Consider the following 15,159-nt stretch of genomic DNA (forward strand, 5'->3'; position numbering starts at 1 on the left):
GGGTGACACCACCCATCAGTCAGCACACCGCCCTCTGGGGTGACACCACCACAACACTCAGCACACCGCCCACTGGGTTGACACCACCACAACACTCAGCACACCGCCCTCTGAGGTGACACCACCACAACACTCAGCACACCGCCCTCTGAGGTGACACCACCACAACACTCAGCACACCGCCCTCTGAGGTGACACCACCACAATACTCCCTGGGGTGACACCACCACAATACTGAGCACACCGCTCCCTGGGGTGACACCACCACATCAGTCAGCACACCGCCCTCTAGGGTGACACCACCACAACACTCAGGACACCTGTAGGAAAGTACCATCTTGCCTGGCATGTTACCCCCATTTTTCACTGTATATATGTTGTTTTAGTTGTATGTGTCACTGGGACCCTGGTAACCCAGGGCCCCAGTGCTCATAAGTGTGCCTGAATGTGTTACCTGTGTAGTGACTAACTGTCTCACTGAGGCTCTGCTAATCAGAACCTCAGTGGTTATGCTCTCTCATTTCTTTCCAAATTGTCACTAACAGGCTAGTGACCATTTTTACCAATTTACATTGGCTTACTGGAACACCCTTATAATTCCCTAGTATATGGTACTGAGGTACCCAGGGTATTGGGGTTCCAGGAGATCCCTATGGGCTGCAGCATTTCTTTTGCCACCCATAGGGAGCTCTGACAATTCTTACACAGGCCTGCCACTGCAGCCTGAGTGAAATAACGTCCACGTTATTTCACAGCCATTTTACACTGCACTTAAGTAACTTATAAGTCACCTATATGTCTAACCTTTACCTGGTAAAGGTTGGGTGCAAAGTTACTTAGTGTGAGGGCACCCTGGCACTAGCCAAGGTGCCCCCACATTGTTCAGAGCCAATTCCCTGAACTTTGTGAGTGCGGGGACACCATTACACGCGTGCACTACATATAGGTCACTACCTATATGTAGCTTCACCATGGTAACTCCGAATATGGCCATGTAACATGTCTATGATCATGGAATTGCCCCCTCTATGCCATCCTGGCATTGTTGGTACAATTCCATGATCCCAGTGGTCTGTAGCACAGACCCTGGTACTGCCAGACTGCCCTTCCTGGGGTTTCTCTGCAGCTGCTGCTGCTGCCAACCCCTCAGACAGGCAGCTGCCCTCCTGGGGTCCAGCCAGGCCTGGCCCAGGATGGCAGAACAAAGAACTTCCTCTGAGAGAGGGTGTGACACCCTCTCCCTTTGGAAAATGGTGTGAAGGCAGGGGAGGAGTAGCCTCCCCCAGCCTCTGGAAATGCTTTGTTGGGCACAGATGTGCCCAATTCTGCATAAGCCAGTCTACACCGGTTCAGGGACCCCTTAGCCCCTGCTCTGGCGCGAAACTGGACAAAGGAAAGGGGAGTGACCACTCCCCTGACCTGCACCTCCCCTGGGAGGTGTCCAGAGCTCCTCCAGTGTGCTCCAGACCTCTGCCATCTTGGAAACAGAGGTGCTGCTGGCACACTGGACTGCTCTGAGTGGCCAGTGCCACCAGGTGACGTCAGAGACTCCTGCTGATAGGCTACTTCAGGTGTTAGTAGCCTTTCCTCTCTCCTAGGTAGCCAAACCCTCTTTTCTGGCTATTTAGGGTCTCTGTCTCTGGGGAAACTTTAGATAACGAATGCATGAGCTCAGCCGAGTTCCTCTGCATCTCCCTCTTCACCTTCTGATAAGGAATCGACCGCTGACCGCGCTGGAAGCCTGCAAACCTGCAACATAGTAGCAAAGACGACTACTGCAACTCTGTAACGCTGATCCTGACGCCTTCTCGACTGTTTTCCTGCTTGTGCATGCTGTGGGGGTAGTCTGCCTCCTCTCTGCACCAGAAGCTCCGAAGAAATCTCCCGTGGGTCGACGGAATCTTCCCCCTGCAACCGCAGGCACCAAAAAGCTGCATTACCGGTCCCTTGGGTCTCCTCTCAGCACGACGAGCGAGGTCCCTCGAATCCAGCGACACCGTCCAAGTGACCCCCACAGTCCAGTGACTCTTCAGCCCAAGTTTGGTCGAGGTAAGTCCTTGCCTCACCTTGCTGGGCTGCATTGCTGGGAACCACGACTTTGCAAGCTACTCCGGCCCCTGTGCACTTCCGGCGGAAATCCTTCGTGCACAGCCAAGCCTGGGTCCACGGCACTCTAACCTGCATTGCACGACTTTCTAAGTTGGTATCCGGCGACGTGGGACTCCTTTGTGCAACTTCGGCGAGCACCATTTCACGCATCCTCATAGTGCCTGTTTCTGGCACTTCTCCGGGTGCTACCTGCTTCAGTGAGAGCTCATTGTCTTGCTCGACGTCCCCTCTCTCTGCAGGTCCAATTTGCGACCTCCTGGTCCCTCCTGGGCCCCAGCAGCGTCTAAAAACGCCAAACACACGATTTGCATGTAGCAAGGCTTGTTGGTGTCCATCCGGCGGGAAAACACTTCTGCACGACTCTCCAAGGCGTGGGGGATCCATCCTCCAAAGGGGAAGTCTCTAGCCCTTGTCGTTCCTGCAGTATTCACAGTTCTTCAGCCTAGTAAGAGCTTCTTTGCACCAACCGCTGGCATTTCTTGGGCATCTGCCCATCTCCGAGTTGCTTGTGACTTTTGGACTTGGTCCCCTTGTTCCACAGGTACCCTCAGTCAGGAATCCATCGTTGTTGCATTGCTGATTTGTGTTTCCCTTGCATTTTCCCTCTAACACGACTATTTTGTCCTTAGGGGAACTTTAGTGCACTTTGCACTCACTTTTCAGGGTCTTGGGGAGGGTTATTTTTCTAACTCTCACTATTTTCTAATAGTCCCAGCGACCCTCTACAAGGTCACATAGGTTTGGGGTCCATTCGTGGTTCGCATTCCACTTTTGGAGTATATGGTTTGTGTTGCCCCTATCCCTATGTTTCCCCTTTGCATCCTATTGTAACTATACATTGGTTGCACTGTTTTCTAAGACTATACTGCATATTTTTGCTATTGTGTATATATATCTTGTGTATATTTCCTATCCTCTCACTGAGGGTACACTCTAAGATACTTTGGCATATTGTCATAAAAATAAAGTACCTTTATTTTTAGTATATCTGTGTTTTGTGTTTTCTTATGATATTGTGCAAGTGACACTAAGTGGTACTGTAGTAGCTTCACACGTCTCCTAGTTCAGCCTGAGCTGCTTTGCTAAGCTACCATTATCTATCAGCCTAAGCTGCTAGACACCCTATACACTAATAAGGGATAACTGGGCCTGGTGCAAGGTGCAAGTACCCCTTGGTACTCACTACAAGCCAGTCCAGCCTCCTACAACACCGCCCTCTGGGGTGACACTACCACAATACTGAGCACACCGCTCCCTGGGGTGACACCACCACATCAGTCAGCACACCGCCCTCTGGGGTGACACCACATCAGTCAGCACACTCCCTTAGGGGAGCAGTTGTTGTTGCAGACGTTGGTCAGACTATGTGGACTAAATGTAAAGGAACCCACGCTCTTGTATACAATCTCTTAGTTGCTGTGCACGCCAGAGCACAGCACAGAGGGGGGCTGGTCGGATGCCTCCCTGCGCGCCGGCTCTCGGGCCCAGGTGTTGGGCTTGGCATGGGCGGCGCCGCAGCGTCAGAGGGACACGGGTCAATGGCACAGGGCGCAGCGGGGGCCGGATCCGTCTGGGGACAGCACGATCTGCTGGAGCCGCCTTCTCGGTCAATCAATCATTCAATAAATCATTCAATCAATCAGTCATTCAATCAGTGATTCAAGGAATAGTTGTTCAAGCAATCATTCAATGAATGAGTCGTTAGGTATTGATAAAGCGCGGTGACTCACCGCTGAGGGTTTCCAGGCGCTAGGTCTTGGGTGTCACATCTGTCCCTGCAGGGTGTCTCTTCATGCCTCGCCCGGGTGACTGCTGGGGTCCTCGGCGTGATCGTGGGGTCAACACCGCCCCCTGCGTCCGGGGAGTGTCCGGCGGGCTGAAGCCCTGGCAGGACCCGCAGCGCTACACAGGTGAATCTGCGCTTCTCAGAGGCTTCTCAGCACTTCCATGACTGCTGCTGTTTGACCTCTTTCTCCGTTGCTGAGTCATCAGAAGAAGAGGCTGTTTGAAAACAACACAGGCTTCCCTGCAAACAAAGGAACTGACTCTGGGATTTTGTTAGACATCCACCAGGTGCACTCACTGGGAGAGGGGGGGGGGGGGTGTCTTGTAAAATGACTTTGGGGCAGGACTGGCCTCAGGGACAGCGGGGGGGGGGGGGGGAGGGAGGGGCAGGGCTGGTCTGAGGGCAGCGGGGGAGGGGGGGGGGGGGTGGGCAGGACTGGCCTCAGGGCAGCAGGCGGGGCAGGACTTGCCTCAGGGCAGCAGGTGGGGCAGGACTGGCCTCAGGGCAGCAGGTGGGGCAGGACTGGTGTCAGGGGCAGCGGGTGGGGCAGGACTGGTCTCAGGGCAGCAGCAGGGCAGGACTGGCCTCAGGGCAGCAGGTGGGGCAGGACTGGTCTCAGGGCAGCAGGTGGAGGGGGTAGGACTGGTCTGAGGGCAGCGGGGGAGGGGGGGGTGGGCAGGACTGGCCTCAGGGCAGCAGGCGGGGCAGGACTGGCCTCAGGGCAGCAGGCGGGGCAGGACTGGCCTCAGGGCAGCAGGTGGGGCAGGGCTGGTGTCAGGGGCAGCGGGTGGGGGGGGGGCAGGACTGGCCTCAGGGCAGCAGGCGGGGCAGGACTGGTCTGAGGGCAGCAGGTGGGGCAGGGCTGGCCTCAGGGCAGCAGGTGGGGCAGGACTGGTCTCAGGGCAGCAGCAGGGCAGGACTGGCCTCAGGGCAGCAGGTGGGGCAGGACTGGTCTCAGGGCAGCAGCAGGGCAGGACTGGCCTCAGGGCAGCGGGTGGGGCAGGACTGGTCTCAGGGCAGCAGGTGGGGCAGGACTGGCCTCAGGGGCAGCGGGTGGAGGGGGTAGGACTGGTCTGAGGGCAGCGGGGGAGGGGGGGGTGGGCAGGACTGGCCTCAGGGCAGCAGGCGGGGCAGGACTGGCCTCAGGGCAGCAGGTGGGGCAGGGCTGGTGTCAGGGGCAGCGGGTGGGGGGGGGGCAGGACTGGCCTCAGGGCAGCAGGCGGGGCAGGACTGGTCTGAGGGCAGCAGGTGGGGCAGGGCTGGCCTCAGGGCAGCAGGCGGGGCAGGACTGGTCTCAGGGCAGCAGGTGGGGCAGGACTGGTCTCAGGGCAGCAGCAGGGCAGGACTGGCCTCAGGGCAGCAGGTGGGGCAGGACTGGTCTCAGGGCAGCAGGTGGGGCAGGACTGGCCTCAGGGGCAGCGGGTGGAGGGGGTAGGACTGGTCTGAGGGCAGCGGGGGAGGGGGGGGGGTGGGCAGGACTGGCCTCAGGGCAGCAGCAGGGCAGGACTGGCCTCAGGGCAGCAGGTGGGGCAGGACTGGCCTCAGGGCAGCAGGTGGGGCAGGGCTGGTGTCAGGGGCAGCGGGTGGGGGGGGGGGGCAGGACTGGCCTCAGGGCAGCAGGCGGGGCAGGACTGGTCTGAGGGCAGCAGGTGGGGCAGGACTGGTCTCAGGGCAGCAGGTGGGGCAGGACTGGCCTCAGGGCAGCAGCAGGGCAGGACTGGCCTCAGGGCAGCAGACGGGGCAGGACTGGCCTCAGGGCAGCAGGCGGGGCAGGACTGGCCTCAGGGCAGCAGCAGGGCAGGACTGGCCTCAGGGCAGTAGGTGGGCAGGACTGGCCTCAGGGCAGCAGGTGGGGCAGGACTGGCCTCAGGGCAGCAGGTGGGGCAGGGCTGGTGTCAGGGGCAGCGGGTGGGGGGGGGGCAGGACTGGCCTCAGGGCAGCAGCAGGGCAGGACTGGCCTCAGGGCAGCAGGTGGGGCAGGACTGGTCTCAGGGCAGCAGCGGGGCAGGACTGGCCTCAGGGCAGCAGGTGGGGCAGGACTGGTCTGAGGGCAGCAGGTGGGGCAGGACTGGCCTCAGGGGCAGCGGGTGGAGGGGGTAGGACTGGTCTCAGGGCAGCAGCAGTGCAGGACTGGCCTCAGGGCAGCAGGTGGGGCAGGACTGGCCTCAGGGGCAGCGGGTGGAGGGGGTAGGACTGGTCTCAGGGCAGCAGCAGGGCAGGACTGGCCTCAGGGCAGTAGGTGGGCAGGACTGGCCTCAGGGCAGCAGGTGGGGCAGGACTGGTCTCAGGGCAGCAGGTGGGGCAGGACTTGCCTCAGGGCAGCAGCAGGGCAGGACTGGCCTCAGGGCAGCAGGTGGGGCAGGACTGGCCTCAGGGCAGCAGGTGGGGCAGGGCTGGTGTCAGGGGCAGCGGGTGGGGGGGGGGGGCAGGACTGGCCTCAGGGCAGCAGGCGGGGCAGGACTGGTCTGAGGGCAGCAGGTGGGGCAGGACTGGTCTCAGGGCAGCAGGTGGGGCAGGACTGGCCTCAGGGCAGCAGCAGGGCAGGACTGGCCTCAGGGCAGCAGACGGGGCAGGACTGGCCTCAGGGCAGCAGGCGGGGCAGGACTGGCCTCAGGGCAGCAGCAGGGCAGGACTGGCCTCAGGGCAGTAGGTGGGCAGGACTGGCCTCAGGGCAGCAGGTGGGGCAGGACTGGCCTCAGGGCAGCAGGTGGGGCAGGGCTGGTGTCAGGGGCAGCGGGTGGGGGGGGGCAGGACTGGCCTCAGGGCAGCAGCAGGGCAGGACTGGCCTCAGGGCAGCAGGTGGGGCAGGACTGGTCTCAGGGCAGCAGCGGGGCAGGACTGGCCTCAGGGCAGCAGGTGGGGCAGGACTGGTCTGAGGGCAGCAGGTGGGGCAGGACTGGCCTCAGGGGCAGCGGGTGGAGGGGGTAGGACTGGTCTCAGGGCAGCAGCAGTGCAGGACTGGCCTCAGGGCAGCAGGTGGGGCAGGACTGGCCTCAGGGGCAGCGGGTGGAGGGGGTAGGACTGGTCTCAGGGCAGCAGCAGTGCAGGACTGGCCTCAGGGCAGCAGACGGGGCAGGACTGGCCTCAGGGCAGCAGGCGGGGCAGGACTGGCCTCAGGGCAGCAGCAGGGCAGGACTGGCCTCAGGGCAGCAGGTGGGGCAGGACTGGTCTCAGGGCAGCAGGTGGGGCAGGACTGGCCTCAGGGGCAGCGGGTGGAGGGGGTAGGACTGGTCTGAGGGCAGCGGGGGAGGGGGGGGGTGGGCAGGACTGGCCTCAGGGCAGCAGCAGGGCAGGACTGGCCTCAGGGCAGTAGGTGGGCAGGACTGGCCTCAGGGCAGCAGCAGGGCAGGACTGGCCTCAGGGCAGCAGGTGGGGCAGGACTGGCCTCAGGGCAGCAGGTGGGGCAGGGCTGGTGTCAGGGGCAGCGGGTGGGGGGGGGGGGGGCAGGACTGGCCTCAGGGCAGCAGGCGGGGCAGGACTGGTCTGAGGGCAGCAGGTGGGGCAGGACTGGTCTCAGGGCAGCAGGTGGGGCAGGACTGGCCTCAGGGCAGCAGCAGGGCAGGACTGGCCTCAGGGCAGCAGACGGGGCAGGACTGGCCTCAGGGCAGCAGGCGGGGCAGGACTGGCCTCAGGGCAGCAGCAGGGCAGGACTGGCCTCAGGGCAGTAGGTGGGCAGGACTGGCCTCAGGGCAGCAGCAGGGCAGGACTGGCCTCAGGGCAGCAGGTGGGGCAGGACTGGCCTCAGGGGCAGCGGGTGGAGGGGGTAGGACTGGTCTCAGGGCAGCAGCAGGGCAGGACTGGCCTCAGGGCAGCAGGTGGGGCAGGACTGGTCTCAGGGCAGTAGGTGGGCAGGACTGGCCTCAGGGCAGCAGGTGGGGCAGGACTGGCCTCAGGGCAGCAGCAGGGCAGGACTGGCCTCAGGGCAGCAGGTGGGGCAGGACTGGCCTCAGGGGCAGCGGGTGGAGGGGGTAGGACTGGTCTCAGGGCAGCAGCAGGGCAGGACTGGCCTCAGGGCAGCAGCAGGGCAGGACTGGCCTCAGGGCAGCAGGTGGGGCAGGACTGGTCTCAGGGCAGCAGGTGGGGCAGGACTGGCCTCAGGGCAGCAGCAGGGCAGGACTGGCCTCAGGGCAGTAGGTGGGCAGGACTGGCCTCAGGGCAGCAGCAGGGCAGGACTGGCCTCAGGGCAGCAGGTGGGGCAGGACTGGCCTCAGGGCAGCAGGTGGGGCAGGGCTGGTGTCAGGGGCAGCGGGTGGGGGGGGGGGGGCAGGACTGGCCTCAGGGCAGCAGGCGGGGCAGGACTGGTCTGAGGGCAGCAGGTGGGGCAGGACTGGTCTCAGGGCAGCAGGTGGGGCAGGACTGGCCTCAGGGCAGCAGCAGGGCAGGACTGGCCTCAGGGCAGCAGACGGGGCAGGACTGGCCTCAGGGCAGCAGGCGGGGCAGGACTGGCCTCAGGGCAGTAGCAGGGCAGGACTGGCCTCAGGGCAGTAGGTGGGCAGGACTGGCCTCAGGGCAGCAGGTGGGGCAGGACTGGCCTCAGGGCAGCAGCAGGGCAGGACTGGCCTCAGGGCAGCAGGTGGGGCAGGACTGGCCTCAGGGGCAGCGGGTGGAGGGGGTAGGACTGGTCTCAGGGCAGCAGCAGTGCAGGAAGGGCAGGTCGGGCCGCTCCCAGCCTGGCCTGTTCTTGGCTCTTTCTGGGCGCGTCCCCGACCTGCTGAGCCGCTTCTTTTCTAGTTAATGAATACTGATGCTCGGAACTTCCTGTGAAGGGCCTTTCCAAGGTTAAATCTGAAATAATGAGAAACACGGGGCCCGTTCTTAGCTAGATGAAGGCATTGTGGGGCCCCTCTGGGGTCCCTCTTATTCTGGGACCCGGCCTGCTTCCTGCCCCAGTCCCACAGCGCCTGGAGGTGAAGCTTCTGGGCACTAACTTAACATGTCTATGTCCCTTTAGAGAACGCGTCCCAGAGCAGCAGGTGAGGCTGTGGATGTCACAGGCCTGGTCAGTGCACCCCAGAACCACAGGTCCCCCCAGGGCAGTGCCGGGGTGTCAGGGGGGAAAGGCGCAGGTGTTCAGGTTCAGAGTCCGGTTCTCACCGAGTCCTTAGCGTTTTTCCAGAGGTCACTCGGCAACCCCAAGGGCACCCCCATCCTCAGCTGACGCAACGCGAGCCCCATTGTAACTAAGGAAGATGGGCTCATTCTCACCTGTCCAAGGTGATCCCGCAGCCGAAGGCGCAGACACCGGCCGGGTGTGTGAGAGGCCTCTTTGTGTATGGGCAGCCCGTGCAGGAAGCTGCCTCTGTGTGTACAGATCAAAATGAGACACAGTGTGCACGGGGTCCGGGGGTTCCCCAGAAGCACAGAGTCTGGGGGTTCCTCAGAAGCATGGGGTCCAGGGGTTCCCCAGAAGCACAGGGTTAAGAGGTTCCTCAGAAGCAGAGTCCAGGGGTTCCCCAGAAGCACGGGGTTAAGGGGTTCCCAGGAAGTACAGAGTCCAGGGGTTCCCCAGAAGCACAGAGTCCAGGGGTTCCCCAGAAGGATGGAGTCCAGGGGTTCCGCAGAAGCACAGAATGCAGGGGTTCCCCAGAAGCATGGAGTCCAGGGGTTCCCCAGAAGCACAGGGTTAAGAGGTTCCCCAGAAGCACGGAGTCTGGGTGATCCCCAGAAGCATGGGGTCCAGGGGTTCCCCAGAAGCACAGAGTCCAGGGGTTCGACACAGGCAATAATAGATCATACTAATGCTCCAATTGTGGTAGTGTGGTCGAGCAGTTAGGCTCATCAGAGGGTAGTGTTAAGCATTTGTTGTAAACACACACACAACAGAAGAAACACACACTCAATGACTTAACTCCAGACCAATAGGATTTTATATAGATTTTTTTTATTTTTTTACTTTATTACTAGAACCACAAGACTCAGTTTAGAAGTAAATACTGTTGCAGGTAAATACTTAGCATAGACATCAATGGAACTTTGTTTCACTTTAGTCAAGTAAACAGTTTTCAAGAAAACAGAGAATATCTATTTTCAAACTGGACACTGCTCTTTCAGAACAGTTCCTGGGGGAAGAAAATAAAGTACAGGTTTAGAGGTACGTACACGACTTACACTTCCATTCGCTGGGTTATAGGTGGTCCACCATTGGCGGTCCACCATTGGCGGTTCAAGTTAACCCCAAACACCCACCACCAGCAACACGGGGCTGGCTGGGGGCAGAGGTCAAAGTTGAGCAATTTTAGCGTGGGCTCCTATGGAGACAGGGGGTACTGGGAATTCGGTCTACCAGCTGGTAAGTACCCGCGGCTCAGAGGGCAGACCAGGGGGGATTAGCGGAGCACTGGAGGGGCCCCAAGTAGGCACCAATCCCACACCCTCAGCGGCACTGCGGCGGCCGGGTGCCGAGCGCTTGTCTTGGCATCGGATATCTTCGCCCAGGGCAGTCTTGGTCAGGGGGTCATCGGGATTCCCTCTGCAGGTGTCATCGTGGAGGGGTCAACCCAGGGTGGGCACCTGGTCGCCGTCACCTGAGGGTCCTCTCTGGTCGGTTGGGCCACCTGGACTTGAGCCGTGGGCATAGGGTGCAGAGTGGTTAGAACTCACACTTCTGGAGTGAGGTGGGAGTCCTTCAGAAGAGGTTTCTTCTTCTTCTTTTCTTTTGAACAGGTCCGCTGTCCACGGCAGTTTCTTGGTCCTCGGTGATGCAGGAAGTCCTCTGGAGGTTTTTCAGGGGTTGCTTGACCTGCAGGATGCGTTGCTTTCCTTTTCCAGGTTCTGTGAAGCAGGAGATCGGTAATCTGACTAGCTTGGTTTAGGGAGCCCTTAAATACAAGATTTAGGAGTGTTTTTGGGGTCAGAGGGCAGTAGGCAATGGCTACTGTCCTTGAGGGTGGCTATACATTCCTTGTGTCCACTCTCTTTGTGGGGGAAGCACATTCCTATCCCTATTGGTTCCTGTCTGTAGGAGGCTGGCCTGGCTTATAGTGGGTACCTGATGCCACTTACACCTTGTGCCAGGTCCAGTTATCCCTTATTAGTAGATTAGTGGTGTTCTAGCAGCTTAGGCTGATAGAAGGTAGCTATGGCAAAGCAGCTTAGGCTGAACTAGGAGACATGCAAATCTCCTACTATACCACTGGTGTCATATGCACAATATCAGAAGAAAACACAATACACAGAGTTACTGAAAATATATGTACTTTATTTTTATGACAATATGCCAAAAGTATTTCAGAGAATACCCTCAGTATGAGGATGCCAAATATACACAAGATATATGTACACAAACCCAAAACAGGTAAGTAACAGTAAGAAAAGTAATGCAAACAATGTAGAATCACAATAGGATGCAATAGGTGAACATAGGTCTAGGGGCAACACAAACCATATTCTCCAAAAGTGGAATGCGAATCACAAATGGACCCCAGACCTATGGGAGGTTGTAGGGGGTCGCTGGGACTGTAAGAAAACAGTAAGGGTGTCCAAGATACCCCACCCCAAGATCCTAGAAAGTAGGAGTAAAGTTACCCAACTACCCCAGAAAGACACAATAGTCGTGATAGGGGATTCTGCAAGAACCACAAGCACCAGCAAAACACTGAAGACGGATTCCTGGACCTGAGAACCTGTAAAGGAAGGGGACCAAGTCCAACAGTCACGATAGTGTCCGGGGGGGGGCAGGAGCCCAGAAAACCCCGGATGAAGGTGCAAAGGGGCTGCCTCTGAGTGGAAGAAGCCAAAGATTCTGCTACAACAAAAATGGCTAGGAACTTCTCCTTTGGAGGGAAGATGTCCCACGGCGTGCTGGATGTTGCAGATGTGTTTCCAGGCAGAAATACCACAAACAAGCCTTGCTATCTGCAAGAGTCACAATGGAGGTTTTTGGGTGCTGCTGGGGACCAGGAAGGATCAGGACGTCACCCCTTGGACGAGGAGACAGGGGGGAGTGCTCAGCAACTCAGTGAGCCCCCGCAGAAGCAGGCAGCACCCGCAGAAGTACCAGAACAGGCACTTAGAAGATCTGTGAACTCAGAGTCACAAAAGGAGGGTCCCACGATGTCGGAGTCCAACTCAGCGGGTTGAGCACTGCAGGACAGAGTGCTGGGGACCCAGGCTAGGCTGTGCACAAAGGAGTACTTGGAGAAGTGCAAAGAAGCCGGAGCAGCTGCAAATCACGCAGTACACAGGTTTGCCGTCTGACGTGGAGAGGCAAGGACTTACCTTCACCAAATTTGCACAGAAGGGCCACTGGACTATGGGAGACACTTGGACCCAGCTACTGTGTTCCAGGGACCACGCTTGTCAGGATGAGAGGGGACCAAGAGGACCGGTGATGCAGAAGTTTGGTGCCTGCGTTGGCAGGGGGAAGATTTCGTTGACCCAGGGGAGATTTCTTCTTGGCTTCCAGTGCAGGGTGAAGGCAGACAGCCCTCAGAGCATGCACCACCAGGAAACAGTCGAGAAAGCCGACAGGATGAGGCGCTACAATGTTGCTGGTAGTCGTCTTTCTATTTTGTTGCGGTTTTGCAGGTGTCTTGGAGCAGTCAGCGGTCGATCCTTGGCAGAAGTCGAAGAGGGAAGTGCAGAGGAACTCTGGTGAGCTCCTGCATTCTGAGGAATAGCCCAGAGGTGAGACCCTAAATAGCTAGAAAAGGAGGTTTGGCTACCAAGAAAGGAGGTTTGGCTACCAAGAGAGGTAAGCACCTATCAGGAGGGTTTCTGACGTCACCTGCTGGCATTGGCCACTCAGGGCAGTCCATTGTGCCCCAACACCTCTGAATCCAAGATGGCAGAGGTCTGGGACACGCTGGAGGAGCTCTGGGCACCTCCCCTGGGAGGTACTGGTCAGGAGAGTGGTCACTTCCCTTTCCTTTGTCCAGTTTTGCGCCAGAGCAGGGCTGAGGGATCCCTGAACCGGTGTAGACTGGCTTATGCAGAGATGGGCACCATCTGTGCCCATCAAAGCATTTCCAGAGGCTGGGGGAGGCTACTCCTCCCCAGCCCTTCACACCTATTTCCAAAGGGAGAGGGTGTAACACCCTCTCTCAGAGGAAATCCTTTGTTCTGCCTTCCTGGGCCAGGGCTGCCTGGACCCCAGGAGGGCAGAAACCTGTCTGAGGGGTTGGCAGCAGCAGCAGCTGCAGTGGAAACCCCGAAAAGGCAGTTTGGCAGTACCCGGGTTCTGTGCTAGAGACCCGGGGGATCATGGAATTGTCCCCCCAATACCAGAATGGTATTGGGGTGACAAATCCATGATCTTAGACATGTTACATGGCCATGTTCGGAGTTACCATTGTGACGCTACAAGTAGGTAGTGACCTATTTGTAGTGCATGCGTGTAATGGTGTCCCCGCACTCACAAGTGTAGGAGGCTGGACTGGCTTGTAGTGAGTACCGAGGGGTACTTACACCTTGCACCAGGCCCAGTTATCCCTTATTAGTGTATAGGGTGTCTAGCAGCTTAGGCTGATAGATAATCGTAGCTTAGCAGAGCAGCTTAGGCTGAACTAGGAGACGTGTGAAGCTACTACAGTACCACAAATGCCATATGCACAATATCATAAGAAAACAGAATACACAGATATACTAAAAATAAAGGTACTTTATTTTTATGACAATATGCCAAAAGTATCTCAGTGAGTACCCTCAGTATGAGGATAGCAATTATACACAAGATATATATACACAATACCAAAAATATGCAGTATAGTCTTAGAAAACAGTGCAAACAATGTATAGTTACAATAGGATGCAATGGGAGCACATAGGGATAGGGGCAACACAAACCATATACTCCAAAAGTGGAATGCGAACCACGAATGGACCCCAAACCTATGTGACCTTGTAGAGGGTCGCTGGGACTATTAGAAAATAGTAAGGGTTAGAAAAATACCCCACCCCAAGACCCTGAAAAGTGAGTGCAAAGTGCACTAAAGTTCCCCCAAGGACATAGAAGTCGTGATAGAGGAATTCTGCAGGAAAGACACAAACCAGCAATGCAACAACAATGGATTTCCAGTCGAGGGTACCTGTAGAACAAGGGGACCAAGTCCAAAAGTCACAAGCAAGTCGGAGATGGGCAGATGCCCAGGAAATGCCAGCTGTGGGTGCAAAGAAGCTTCTACTGGACAGAAGAAGCTGAGGATTCTGCAGGAACGACAAGGGCTAGAGACTTCCCCTTTGGAGGATGGATCCCCCACGCCGTGTAGAGTCGCGCAGAAGTGTTTTCACGCCGAAAGGACGCCAACAAGCCTTGCTAGCTGCAAGTCGTGCGGTTAGAGTTTTTGGATGCTGCTGTAGCCCAGCATCGACCAGGATGTCTCCAATTTCGTCTGGGGACAGAGGGGACGCAGAGCAAGACAAGGAGCCCTCTCAGAAGCAGGCAGCACCCGCAGAAGTGCCAGAACAGGCACTACGAAGAAGAGTGAAACGGTGCTCACCCGAAGTTGCACAAAGGAGTCCCACGTCGCCGGAGACCAACTTAGAAAGTCGTGCAATGCAGGTTAGAGCCGGTGTAGACTGGCTTATGCAGAACTGGGCACATCTGTGCCCAAGAAAGCATTTCCAGAGGCTGGGGGAGGCTACTCCTCCCCTGCCTTCACACCATTTTCCAAAGGGAGAGGGTGTAACACCCCCTCTCTGAGGAAGTCCTTTGTTCTGCCATCCTGGGCCAGGCCTGGCTGGACCCCAGGAGGGCAGAAACCTGTCTGAGGGGTTGGCAGCAGCAGCAGCTGCAGTGAAACCCCTGAAAAGGCAGTTTGGCAGTACCAGGGTCTGTGCTACAGACCACTGGGATCATGGGATTGTGCCAACTATGCCAGGATGGCATAGAGGGGGCAATTCCATGATCATAGACATGTTACATGGTCATATTCGGAGTTACCATTGTGAAGCTACACATAGGTAGTGACCTATGTGTAGTGCACGCATGTAATGGTGTCCCCGCACTCACAAAGTCAGGGAATTTGCCCTGAACAATGTGGGGGCACCTTGGCTAGTGCCAGGGTGCCCACACACTAAGTAACTTTGCACCTAACCTTTACCAGGTAAAGGATAGACATATAGGTGACATAAGTTACTTAAGTGCAGTGAAAATGGCTGTGAAATAATGTGTGCATTATTTCACTCAGGCTGCAGTGGCAGGCCTGTGTAAGAATTGTCAGAGTTTCCTATGGGTGGCTGTAGGAGGCTGGACTGGCTTGTGGTGAGTACCAAGGGGTACTTGCACCTTGCACCAGGCCCAGTTATCCCTTATTAGTGTATAGGGT

The 15,159-nt window shown here is 57.8% G+C and overlaps 1 protein-coding gene across 2 annotated transcripts in view; it reads right to left on the reverse strand.

Moving 5' to 3' along the window:
* Positions 1-4,076, reverse strand: part of LOC138295311 (NXPE family member 4-like) — a 237,565-nt gene extending 233,489 nt beyond the window's left edge. The window contains exon 1 of one of the 2 annotated variants that reach the window (XM_069233527.1): positions 3,840-4,076. The gene's annotated coding sequence lies outside the window, so the exon portion shown is untranslated. The remainder of the gene's footprint in view (positions 1-3,839) is intronic. The other variant, XM_069233528.1, reaches the window with a different exon arrangement.
* Positions 4,077-15,159: the final 11,083 nt, after the last annotated feature.

Source organism: Pleurodeles waltl, chromosome 5 (genome assembly GCF_031143425.1).
Source record: "Pleurodeles waltl isolate 20211129_DDA chromosome 5, aPleWal1.hap1.20221129, whole genome shotgun sequence".
NCBI classification, from domain to species: domain Eukaryota; kingdom Metazoa; phylum Chordata; class Amphibia; order Caudata; family Salamandridae; genus Pleurodeles; species Pleurodeles waltl.